Genomic DNA, 10,144 nt, shown 5'->3' on the forward strand with positions numbered 1-10,144 from the left:
GATTTCATCATTCATCTGGAACACTTCAAAGCCCAGGATGAAGAAAATATACTTGGAGGTCCCTAAGCAGACAAGGGCTTGCCTAACTTTATTTGTAACTACTATTTAGTACAGATAAACCACAAGTATCTGACCATCACATTTTTGCAAATACCAGCTCGTCATATTGCACAGAGCAGGGCACTGGGGCTTTATAAATCTCCCCAGGCCCCCCTGTGGCATAACAAAGGTATCTTTATAGGAGGCAAGACTGTCTGTTGGAAACAATGGCAGGAGGTGGAGATTAGCTGTATATCTGATTTATTTGATGAACATACTAAACCATACATAACCTTTGACCAAAGTTCAGTTAAGTATTAATCTCCCACAGAATCCATTTTGGAAACATATTCAAATGCAACGTGCTTTGTCCAAATTGCTTGTCTGTCCGACAGGCAGTCCAACTGAGGAGCTTCTAACAAAGGCATCATCCTGAAAGGGAGTGGTTCCAAAAATGGACTGCATGCTACAGGAACAAATGTCTGACCCTTTAAAAAAGGTTAAAGATCAGTGAGCTGGTTCTGGATGTTTCCCCTGTTGAGTGGAAATCATGCTTATTACCGCGAATACTATGTACAAAAAAGTAGGAAATAACGTTTTTTTTTTTAATTTCCCCTCCTTTTTCCTCCCAATTGTACCCAACCAAATACTCCACTCTTCGGAGTCGTCCCAGTCGCTGCTCCACCCCCTCTGCCAATCCGGGGAGGGCTGCAGACTACCACATGCCTCCTCCCATAACATGTGGAGTCAACACCCGCTTCTTTTCACCTGACAGTGAGGAATTTCACCAGAGGGGATCACGCTATTCCCCGCCCCAGGCCCTTCTCCCCTCTGAATAGGTGCCCGACCGACCAGAGGAGGCACCAGTGCAGCGACCAGGACACATACCCACATCCGGCTTCCCTCCCGCAGACATGGTCAATTGTGTCTGTAGTGTAAAAAAGGCTCTGACATTTATAGGTGCCTGCACCTTTAAACCGGCCTGCCCCTTTAAGATTCTGGCCAGATTCTCCAGTTGTGAGTGACGCAGCCTATGTTCAGTTGTAGTTTGAAGCTAGATGCCTTGCCTAGCGCACGTTGAGACTGTGTTCGTGTTATAAGTGCACACTACATGTAGTTTTCCCCTGCAATACTCGTGTCTAGGTGTATAGTGAAGTTATCCTCATTTGTCCTTTGTTGCAATCCAGTTTGTTCTTTGAGTCACTGACGAAAAAACTCGCTATAATTTATGCTGGATTTCAATACAGTTCAGACAAACGAAGTTCACGTCTCCTCTTCATTCCTGTGTTCCGACCGACACACCATCCTGTTTCCTCTCTACCTAAGACAAACTAGCCCTTCCAAATTATCACACTAACAAATAGGTCCTTCGAGCCGGATGAGAGTATTCAGGATGGAGTCAGATGAAGAGATATATCGTGATGTGAGGCCTAAATGACAGATACATCCACCTGCCAGACTGCAAGACTACGAGGTGGACTACGTGGGATATCGCCAGAGAGACCTGCCAGAATGGAGCCTGCCACCTCCAACCCTAGAGATGAGAGTGTCACCAACATGGGAGGGCCCAGTCCAGATGACCCCCTTCCCGACATCCCAGACTCGCCCAGAGAGCTACCATGGGAATGCTGCTCAATACGAGATTCCTCAGCTAGCCCCAGGTCGCACCCAATGGAGAGATCGGTATAGTAATGCCCGACCTGCACACACACTCTCATATTGGCAGAATCAGTACACCTCCCATTCCCATTTGGAAATGAGAGCTATAAAAGAGGAGAATGCTAGGCTGCACCACACACAACAGGCCTTCCAGGCAGGTCTGAAGGAACTTCATGAGGCACTAACTGAGCTGAAAGAGCTAATTGAGGTCACCCGCTCACTGAAAGCAGACGCAAGTCAGGCACCCACCCTAGCCTCAAACTACAGCACCTACGAACCTCCACAAGCCAAAGCTAGGCCTGGAGCCATCATGGTAAAGCGGAACCGGAGGAGGAAGACTGGCCACCACCCCCACCATGGCCAGAGCTTGATGAGGATCTGCATGGAGGTATGAGCAAACTTAAACTTCATAAACAGAGCTCGACAGCAGACAATTCTACCACACTCCTTACAACAATCCACACCTGCCTTCCAAACCTCCACCCCCCATAGAAAAGCATCCTCAGCCTTCCTACCCAGTCGCACAGACTTTTGATCGTGATACCATCACGATTATGAACTGATTTACGTGATGTGGTCACGAAGGTTAGGGTTAGGGTTAGGGTTCTATCAGATCGTGACCACATCACCTAAATCAGGTCATAATCGTGATGGTATCACGATAGATTAATTAACGTGATGCCATCACAAAAGTCTGTGCGACTGGGTTGCAGCCTTCAGCCCCTGCACCCAAGAGGATTCTGTCCTATCTACCCCACCTCCACAACCCTCTCAGCCGCTGTCACACCCTGCTCCAGCACCTGCAGGCTTCATGCACCCGATGCCTGCACAAGCTCATCATCCCTCAGCATCTACTGGGGCAACGCAGAGTATACTGCTACCTAACCACCCTATGCAGCTTTCTGAACAGGTGTATAGAGGCCCCAAACCTACTATCCCAAAGTTCATCCACCCAGACCCCAGTGAGTTCGCAAGGCTTCGCATCGCTTTAGAGAACCTACTCCCATCCAACGCCACAGAACTCTTCAAGTACCAAATACTTGTAGATCCCCTGAAGTCGGAGGACGCCACGCTTATAGCTGATGCTTATCTCACCTCACCAACCCCTTACACAGACACCATGACAGCCCTCCACGACAAACATGGTCAACCTCACCAGCTTGCCTTAAACAAGATAGCTAGTGTCCTAGAGGCCCCTGAAGTCAAGCATGGAGATACTACATCTTTCCAGAAGTTCTCCCTCAAGATACAATCATTGGTGGGCATGCTGCAGACCTTGGGTCCTGACGGGGAAATCGAGCTGAAATGTTGCTCACATGTAGCTCAGCTGTTGAGTAAGCTCCCCGCACAACAGCGAGCTGACTTCCGCCGGCACCAATTCAGACAGTCCAAGGCGACCCCCACTCTGTGTGATCTGTCTGAATAGCTTCGTTACGAGTCGTGGTGTCAGGTCTTGGACGCTCAGACCACCGGCAGAAACAGCAGAAACAAGCAGCATGTAAAGACTGACATTCGCCCTGGGAAACGGACAGCGACAGTCCTGCATGGCACTGGACAGCCTTCAGAGACTGCCTCCCAGCCACAGTAGGAGAGTTCAGAGAACAGGGACGGCAAAGGTAAAGTCTATTGCGCCTACTGCGAGAGCACTGAGCACTACCTCAGTCAGTGCAGTGACGTCGCCGAACTTTCCAAAGACCAGCTCAAAGAGTGGTTCCAGGTTAACAAACGGTGCTGGCGTTGCGCACGAAAATATCAAGCAGCCCAGTGCACGTTGGAGAAGCCCTGCAATATTGCCAGGGAAGACACCTCCGTGCTCTTCACGAGTTAAATACAAAGCCGGCGAAGGGCAGCGAAGAAACAGCAGCTAATGAAGTGAGCTGCTGTACCAACTCTATTCCTAACTCCCTTTACCTGGACAGACCTGGAGCTGAAAATCGTGCCTTGTTAAAGGTTGTCCCGGTGCTCGTACACTATGGAGAGCGCATCCTGGACACCTTTGTAATCATCGACGACGGGTCCGAGAGGACTATGCTACTCTCAGCCGCAGCTAAGTCCTTTGGCATGAAAGGTTTCCCCGAAGATCTTCCTCTGCGCACAGTCCGCCAGGACATCGAAGTACTCCATGGACACTCTGTGTCCTTCCGAGTCTCCACAGCTGCAAACCTCCAGTGTAGCTATAAGATAGATGGTGCCTTCACTGCCAGCCGCCTCAGCTTAGCCCAGCATACCTACCCCGTTGACCACCTGCAAAGGAAGTTCACCCACATACGTGGCCTTCCCATACCTGCCCTGAAGGAAGCCAAGTCATTACTCCTGATAGGTTCTGATTATCCCCATCTGGTCACCCCTGTGGAGCCCGTCAGGCTCGGCCCACCTGGAGGCCCAGCAGCAGTCCACACCAGGCTTGGGTGGACCCTTCAGGGCCCAATCCCACTCATGGGGCGGCCAGCCCTTTCTACGCAGTGCCTGTTCAGCTCATCTCCGCCACCAACTGATGAGCTATACCAACATGTCGTAAGGCTTTGCAAGTCGACACCCTACCCTACCGGCACGAGAGAGAGGTGACCCGGTCAATGCAGGATCAGCAAGCTGTGGCAATGCTTGAAGCCAAGACGGTCCGTAAAAGCGTAGATGGAACCCTCAGGTATGCCACACCACTGCTGCGCCACGCCAACATGCCGCCATTGCATGCACCGAAGGAGCCGGTCATGCCCCTGCTGCATAGCACCGAGAGATGGCTCATGGAGGACCCTGAGAAAGCGGACGCCTATAAGGCAGAAATGCAGAAGCTCATCGAAGCAAGAGCCGCGCGAGAAATCAGTCAGGAGACAGCTGACACAGAAGGTTGGTACATCCCCCACAATCTTGTCAGCCATAACGGAAAGAATCGCCTTGTCTTCAACTGCTCACACCAATACCTCTGACAGACCCTCAACCAGCACCTGCTAGCGGGCCCTACCCTCAGTGCCCCCCTACTGGGAGTCTTGGTTAGATTCCGCGAGCAACGTGTTGCAGTTAGTGGAGACATAAAAGGAATGTTTCATCAGGTGCGCCTCCTCCCTGATGATCGCCCCCTGCTCAGGTTCCTATGGAGGGACTTGCGAGTTGATGAGCCTCTGAGAACGTTCGAGTGGCAGGTGTTGCCATTCGGCACGACGTGCAGCCCCTGCTGTGCCACCTACGCCCTGCAGCGCCACGTTGTCGACCACAGCCAGCCTGAAGATGACCGGAGATTCTCTGTGGAGAACTGCTTCTATGTCGACAACTGCCTACAGAGTGTGCGTACACCAGGAGAAGCCAAGCTGCTGGTGGACCGGCTCAGAGAACTCCTGGCCTCTGCAGGCTTCGATCTGCGTCAATGGGCTTGCAATGATACAAGCGTCCTGAGCCACCTACCTCAAGAAGCCAGATCAGGAAGCCTGGATCTGTGGCTGGCACAAGATAAGTCCAACCCCCTGGAATCAACACTCGGCCTAAGCTGGAACTGGGAAACAGACAATCTAGGCTACAAACACAGGCCTGTGGTCTACGATGCCTCAACGCTGAGGAATATCTACAGAGTCCTAGCTTCGCAATATGATCCCCTGGGGTACCTCCTACCCTTCAACACTCGAGCGAAGCTCATCATCCGACAACTATGGAGCAAACAACGTGGTTGGGATGACTCTAACCTGCCCTCAGAACTCCTGCAAGCCTGGTCCAGCTGGGAAGCTGAGCTCGAGTCCCTACCTCTCCTTGCCTTTCCGCGTGCCTACACACCTGCTGACGTCAACCTAGAGGGTGCCACCCGCGAAGTGCACATCTTCGCTGACGCCTCGGAGCAAGCCTGTGGAGCAGTAGCCTACATGAGGACTGAGGACAAGGAAGGCCGGACGCACCTGTCCTTCATGCTTGCCCGCTTGCAGATTAAATTCTGCTTTAACCCCCCCGCAGCACCACACTTCGGCGGAGTGTGGGAAAGAGAAGTCCGTTCAGTCAAATCTGCGCTCTACACCTGTGTGGGGGCCCAACCCCTGCACGAAGATGTCCTTCTCACGGTGCTCCTGGAAGTTGAGGCAATCCTCAATTCCAAACCGCTGGGTTATGCGTCTGCAGACATCGCGGGCGTGGACCCCGTGACTCCAAACAGTCTGCTCCTGGGGCGGCCTGATGGATCACTCCCCCAAATGGTCTATCCTGAGACGGAGATCTTGAGCCGCAGACGCTGGTGGCATTCGCAGATCCTCGCTGACCAATTCTGGTCCCAAGTCATCCGGGAGTACCTCCCGAGCCTACAGACCCGACAGAAATGGCACCGTTCTCCTCCCAATCTGCTGGAGAAAGCCGTTGTCATGCTGGTGGACCCCCAGCTGCCTCAGGCCCGGTGGCCCATTGGACATGTAGTCAAGGTTCACCGCAGTGACGATGGGTGCATCAGATCAGCTGATGTAAACATCAAGGGACATTTGTACACCCGGCCAGTAGCTCGGCTGGTGGCACAACTGGATCTTCCGTCTGGGGAGGATGAACACTCGCAGAGCGCCGTCCTCCCTGAACTTGACTGATGAGCCTTTAGTTGGAAGTAAATGTGCCCTGCACATTTTGGGGCGGCTGTAAAAAAGGCTCTGACATTTATAGGTGCCTGCCCCTTTAAGACTGCCTGCCCCTTTAAGACTCTGGCCAGATTCTCCGGTTGTGAGTGACGCAGCCTATGTTCAGTTGTAGTTTGAAGCTAGATGCCTTGCCTAACACATGTTGAGACTGTGTTCATGTTATAAGTGCACACCACATGTAGTTTTCCCCTGCAAGACTCGTGTCTAGGTGTATAGTGAAGTTATCCTCATTTGTCCTTTGTTGAGATCCAGTTTGTTCTTTGAGTCCCTGACGAAAAAACTCGCTATAATTTATGCTGGATTTCAATACAGTTCAGACAAACGAAGTTCACGTCTCCTCTTCATTCCTGTGTTCTGACCGACACACCATCCTGTTTCCTCTCTACCTAAGACAAACTAGCCCTTCCAAATTATCACACTAACACGTAGAGATGCCCAACCATGCCAGAGGTAACACGGGGATTCGAACCAGAGATCCCCATGTTGGTAGGCAATGGAATAGACCGCTATGCTACCCGGACGCCCCCCGGAAATAAATTTATCCAACTGAAAATAATTCATAGATGGCATCCATGAATTATAAAAATTGCATAGGAGGAATGTCATATCAGATGACTGCTGTTGGAGATGTAAGGGAGCTGGGGCCTCTATTTCACATATGGTTATGAGTGGCACTAAAGGACTGGTGGAAGAACATTCAACAAGTTTTATATGACTTGTTATTATCATCCTTGATCTCACCCTCTCTCCCTTGAGCCACATATCTGCCAAATGGTCAAATCCCCCTTCTACCACCTTCGCAACATTGCAAAAATAAGATCCTCTCTCACACATCCTGCTGCTGAGATACTGATCCATGCCTTCATCTCCTCCCACCTTGATTACTGCAACTCACTGCTCGATGGCATCAGTGCTAGCTCTATCAAGAGACTCCAATTGGTCCAGAATGCATCCGCCCGACTTTTAACTTTCACCAAATCCTGGCACCGCATCACCCCAGTCCTAAAAGACCTCCACTGGCTACCCTTCTCCCACCGGATCAATAATAAAATCCTGGTTCTTACTTATAAAGCCCTTCACAAACTGGCTCCCCCATACCTCACCGATCTCCTCTCCCCCTACCAACCCTCTCGGTCCCTCAGAGCCACCTCAGCCTCCCTTCTCTCTACCCCCAGGTCCACCCTCCGCGGTTTTGGTGACCAAGCCTTCCCCAGAGCAGCTCCCAGGCTCTGGAACTCACTTCCCCAAATCATTAGAGACTCAGAATCCCTCCCACTCTTCCAATCCCGTCTCAAGACACACCTTTTCTCCATTGCCTTCTTGTGCCCCCCCCCCCTCGTCCACTCATCCACCCCTGGTCTGGGGCAGGCTGGGGACTGAGCGCTCGACCTGCCCCCTCCCTCAACCCCCCCCCCCAACTGCCTCCCAAGCGCATCGGACACTGCTGCGGGCTGCCCACATTCAGGTCATTGGTCGGGACTCACCTCTTCAGACTTCATCTGTGATTTATGTGATTTATGATGTTTGTTTTTCTTTCCCTTTTGTATCTGTCCAAGTAGGAGAGTACTGCTGGCGTCGTGTGCGGCTGCCGCTTCTCCCTCTCGTAGCTCCCCTTCTCATCCACCCCTGTGTGTCTGTGTTATGTTTATCTGTCAACTTGTTTCACCCCGTTTATTGTAGAGCGACTTTCATTATTAGAAAAGCGCTATATAAGATTGATTTATTATTATTATTAGTAATATTGTTATGAGGCAATTCCCAACCACCGTAAAGCTGTTTATGTTAGGCTAACAACAGAACTCAAGGACTCTGGCCTTTCCTCCTTTGAAAAGAGGTGGATTATTCTGGCCACAACTGCAAAGCGTATACTATCCAGACTGGAAAAAGAATACCCCCCTCCCTATGAAGAGTGAGCTTCAACTATGGCTCAGCTAGCTATGAGAGGGTCTCATACTCTTTTTTGGACAAGATGGACCAATTTGACCTTACCTGGTGCCCATTTGTGGCTTGGTCAACAAGAACATAGAGGTGGAATTGTGTACTGAAGGTTGTATATGGTATTGTTACAAAATTTTGAGGGGTAATTTTATTTATTATTATTATTTATTTTTCTCCCCAATTGTACCTGGCCAATTACCCCACTCTTCCGAGCCGTCCTGGTCTTTGCTCCACCCCCTCTGCTGATCCAGGGAGGGCTGCAGACTACCACATGCTTCCTCCGATACACGTGGAGTCACCAGCTGATTCTTTTCATCTGACTGAGGAGTTTTGCCGGGGGACGTAGCGCGTGGGAGGATCACGCTATTCCCCCCATTCCCCCTCCCCCCCGAACAGGCGCCCCGACCGACCAGAGGAGGCGCAAGTGCAGCGACCAGGACACATAGCCACATCCGGCTTCCTACCCGCAGACATGGCCAATTGTGTCTGCAGGGATGCCCGACCAAGCCAAACGTAACACGGGATTCGAACCGCTGATCCCCGTGTTGGTAGGCAACAGAATAGACCGCCACGCCACCTAGACGCCCTATTATTATTATTATTTCTTTTTCTGTCCTGTCTTTCTCTTTGAAAAATGTTAATAAAATTGTTCATCGCAAAAACAAAAAAAAACACAAGTGGAAAAAATATGGCACAGCAAGTGAAATTACAAAAACCAGGACGACCCTCTAAAATTGACAAGAGGACAAGGAAAAAACTGGTCAGGGAGGCTGCAAGAGGCCTACAGCAACATTAAAGGAGCTGCAGGAATTTCTCCCAAGTATTGGTTGCTCCCTCCATGTGACAACAATCTCTCATATTCTTCATATATAATGAATAATACATAATGCACTTTATTCTGATATTAGGAAGGGCTCCCTCAACCAGCTGCAATTGGTACTACACGCTGCTGCTTGGCTCATTACTGGGATAAAGAGGCATGACCATATCACTGCTGTGCTTGCCTCCCGACACTGGCTCCCTGTTACATTTTCAATTGATTTGAACATTTTATCGCTCACTTTTAAGGCTTTAAATGGTCTTTCTCCTACATATATTTCTGATTTATTTACCAGTTATACACCCTCTTGACCATTAAGGTCCAAAGATGGAGCCCTGCTGGTTATTCCCAGGTCTCGGTTTGTTACAAAGGGGGATGGGGCTTCTGCTGTTAGAGCCCCACACTATGTATCAGTCTTCCTGTTGAACAAACCAAGTCTCTAGCTTCTTTTAAATCTCGTCTTAAAACTTTTCTTTTTATGAAAGCTTTTACAAATATTATATATATGTTTTTATTCATTTATACTGTTTTTAGTTTTACTCTTTGGACTTACTTTTATTTTTGCCTTGTTTGGTTTTATTTCGTTGTAAAGCACTTTGTACCATTGTTTTAGAAAAGTGCTGTATAAAATTATTATTATTATTGTTATTTCTTCCATATTTCCTGTTTTACATCCTGTAGAGCCAGGTCCAAACTATGGACCTGAGGCACTATAGGGCAGATGTCACTTGATTGACAGTACTCGTCGTAATATGTGAGCTTTTCCGAGTAGGGCAATCTTCTGGACTGCATGGATGTTGCTTGGGATACGGTTGGTGAACTTTTCCATTCCCTTCTTCATGAGTCCTAGAGCTCCAATGACCACTGGTGTTGTTTCGGTCTTCATTCCCCACATCCTGTTGATTTCAATCTCCAGGTCTTTGTACTTGGTCAGCTTCTCTGTGACTTTCACTGAGGTGTTTGTTTCGGGTGGTGTTGCCATGTCGATGAGCATGCACCTCTTTTCCTTCCTGCCCTTGATAACGATGTTGGGCTTTATGGCTTTAAACGCGTTTTCTCCTCGAGAGAAACACGATTTCACTAAAAACGTTATAGT

This window comes from Lampris incognitus, chromosome 12 (genome assembly GCF_029633865.1).
Source record: "Lampris incognitus isolate fLamInc1 chromosome 12, fLamInc1.hap2, whole genome shotgun sequence".
NCBI lineage: Eukaryota > Metazoa > Chordata > Actinopteri > Lampriformes > Lampridae > Lampris > Lampris incognitus.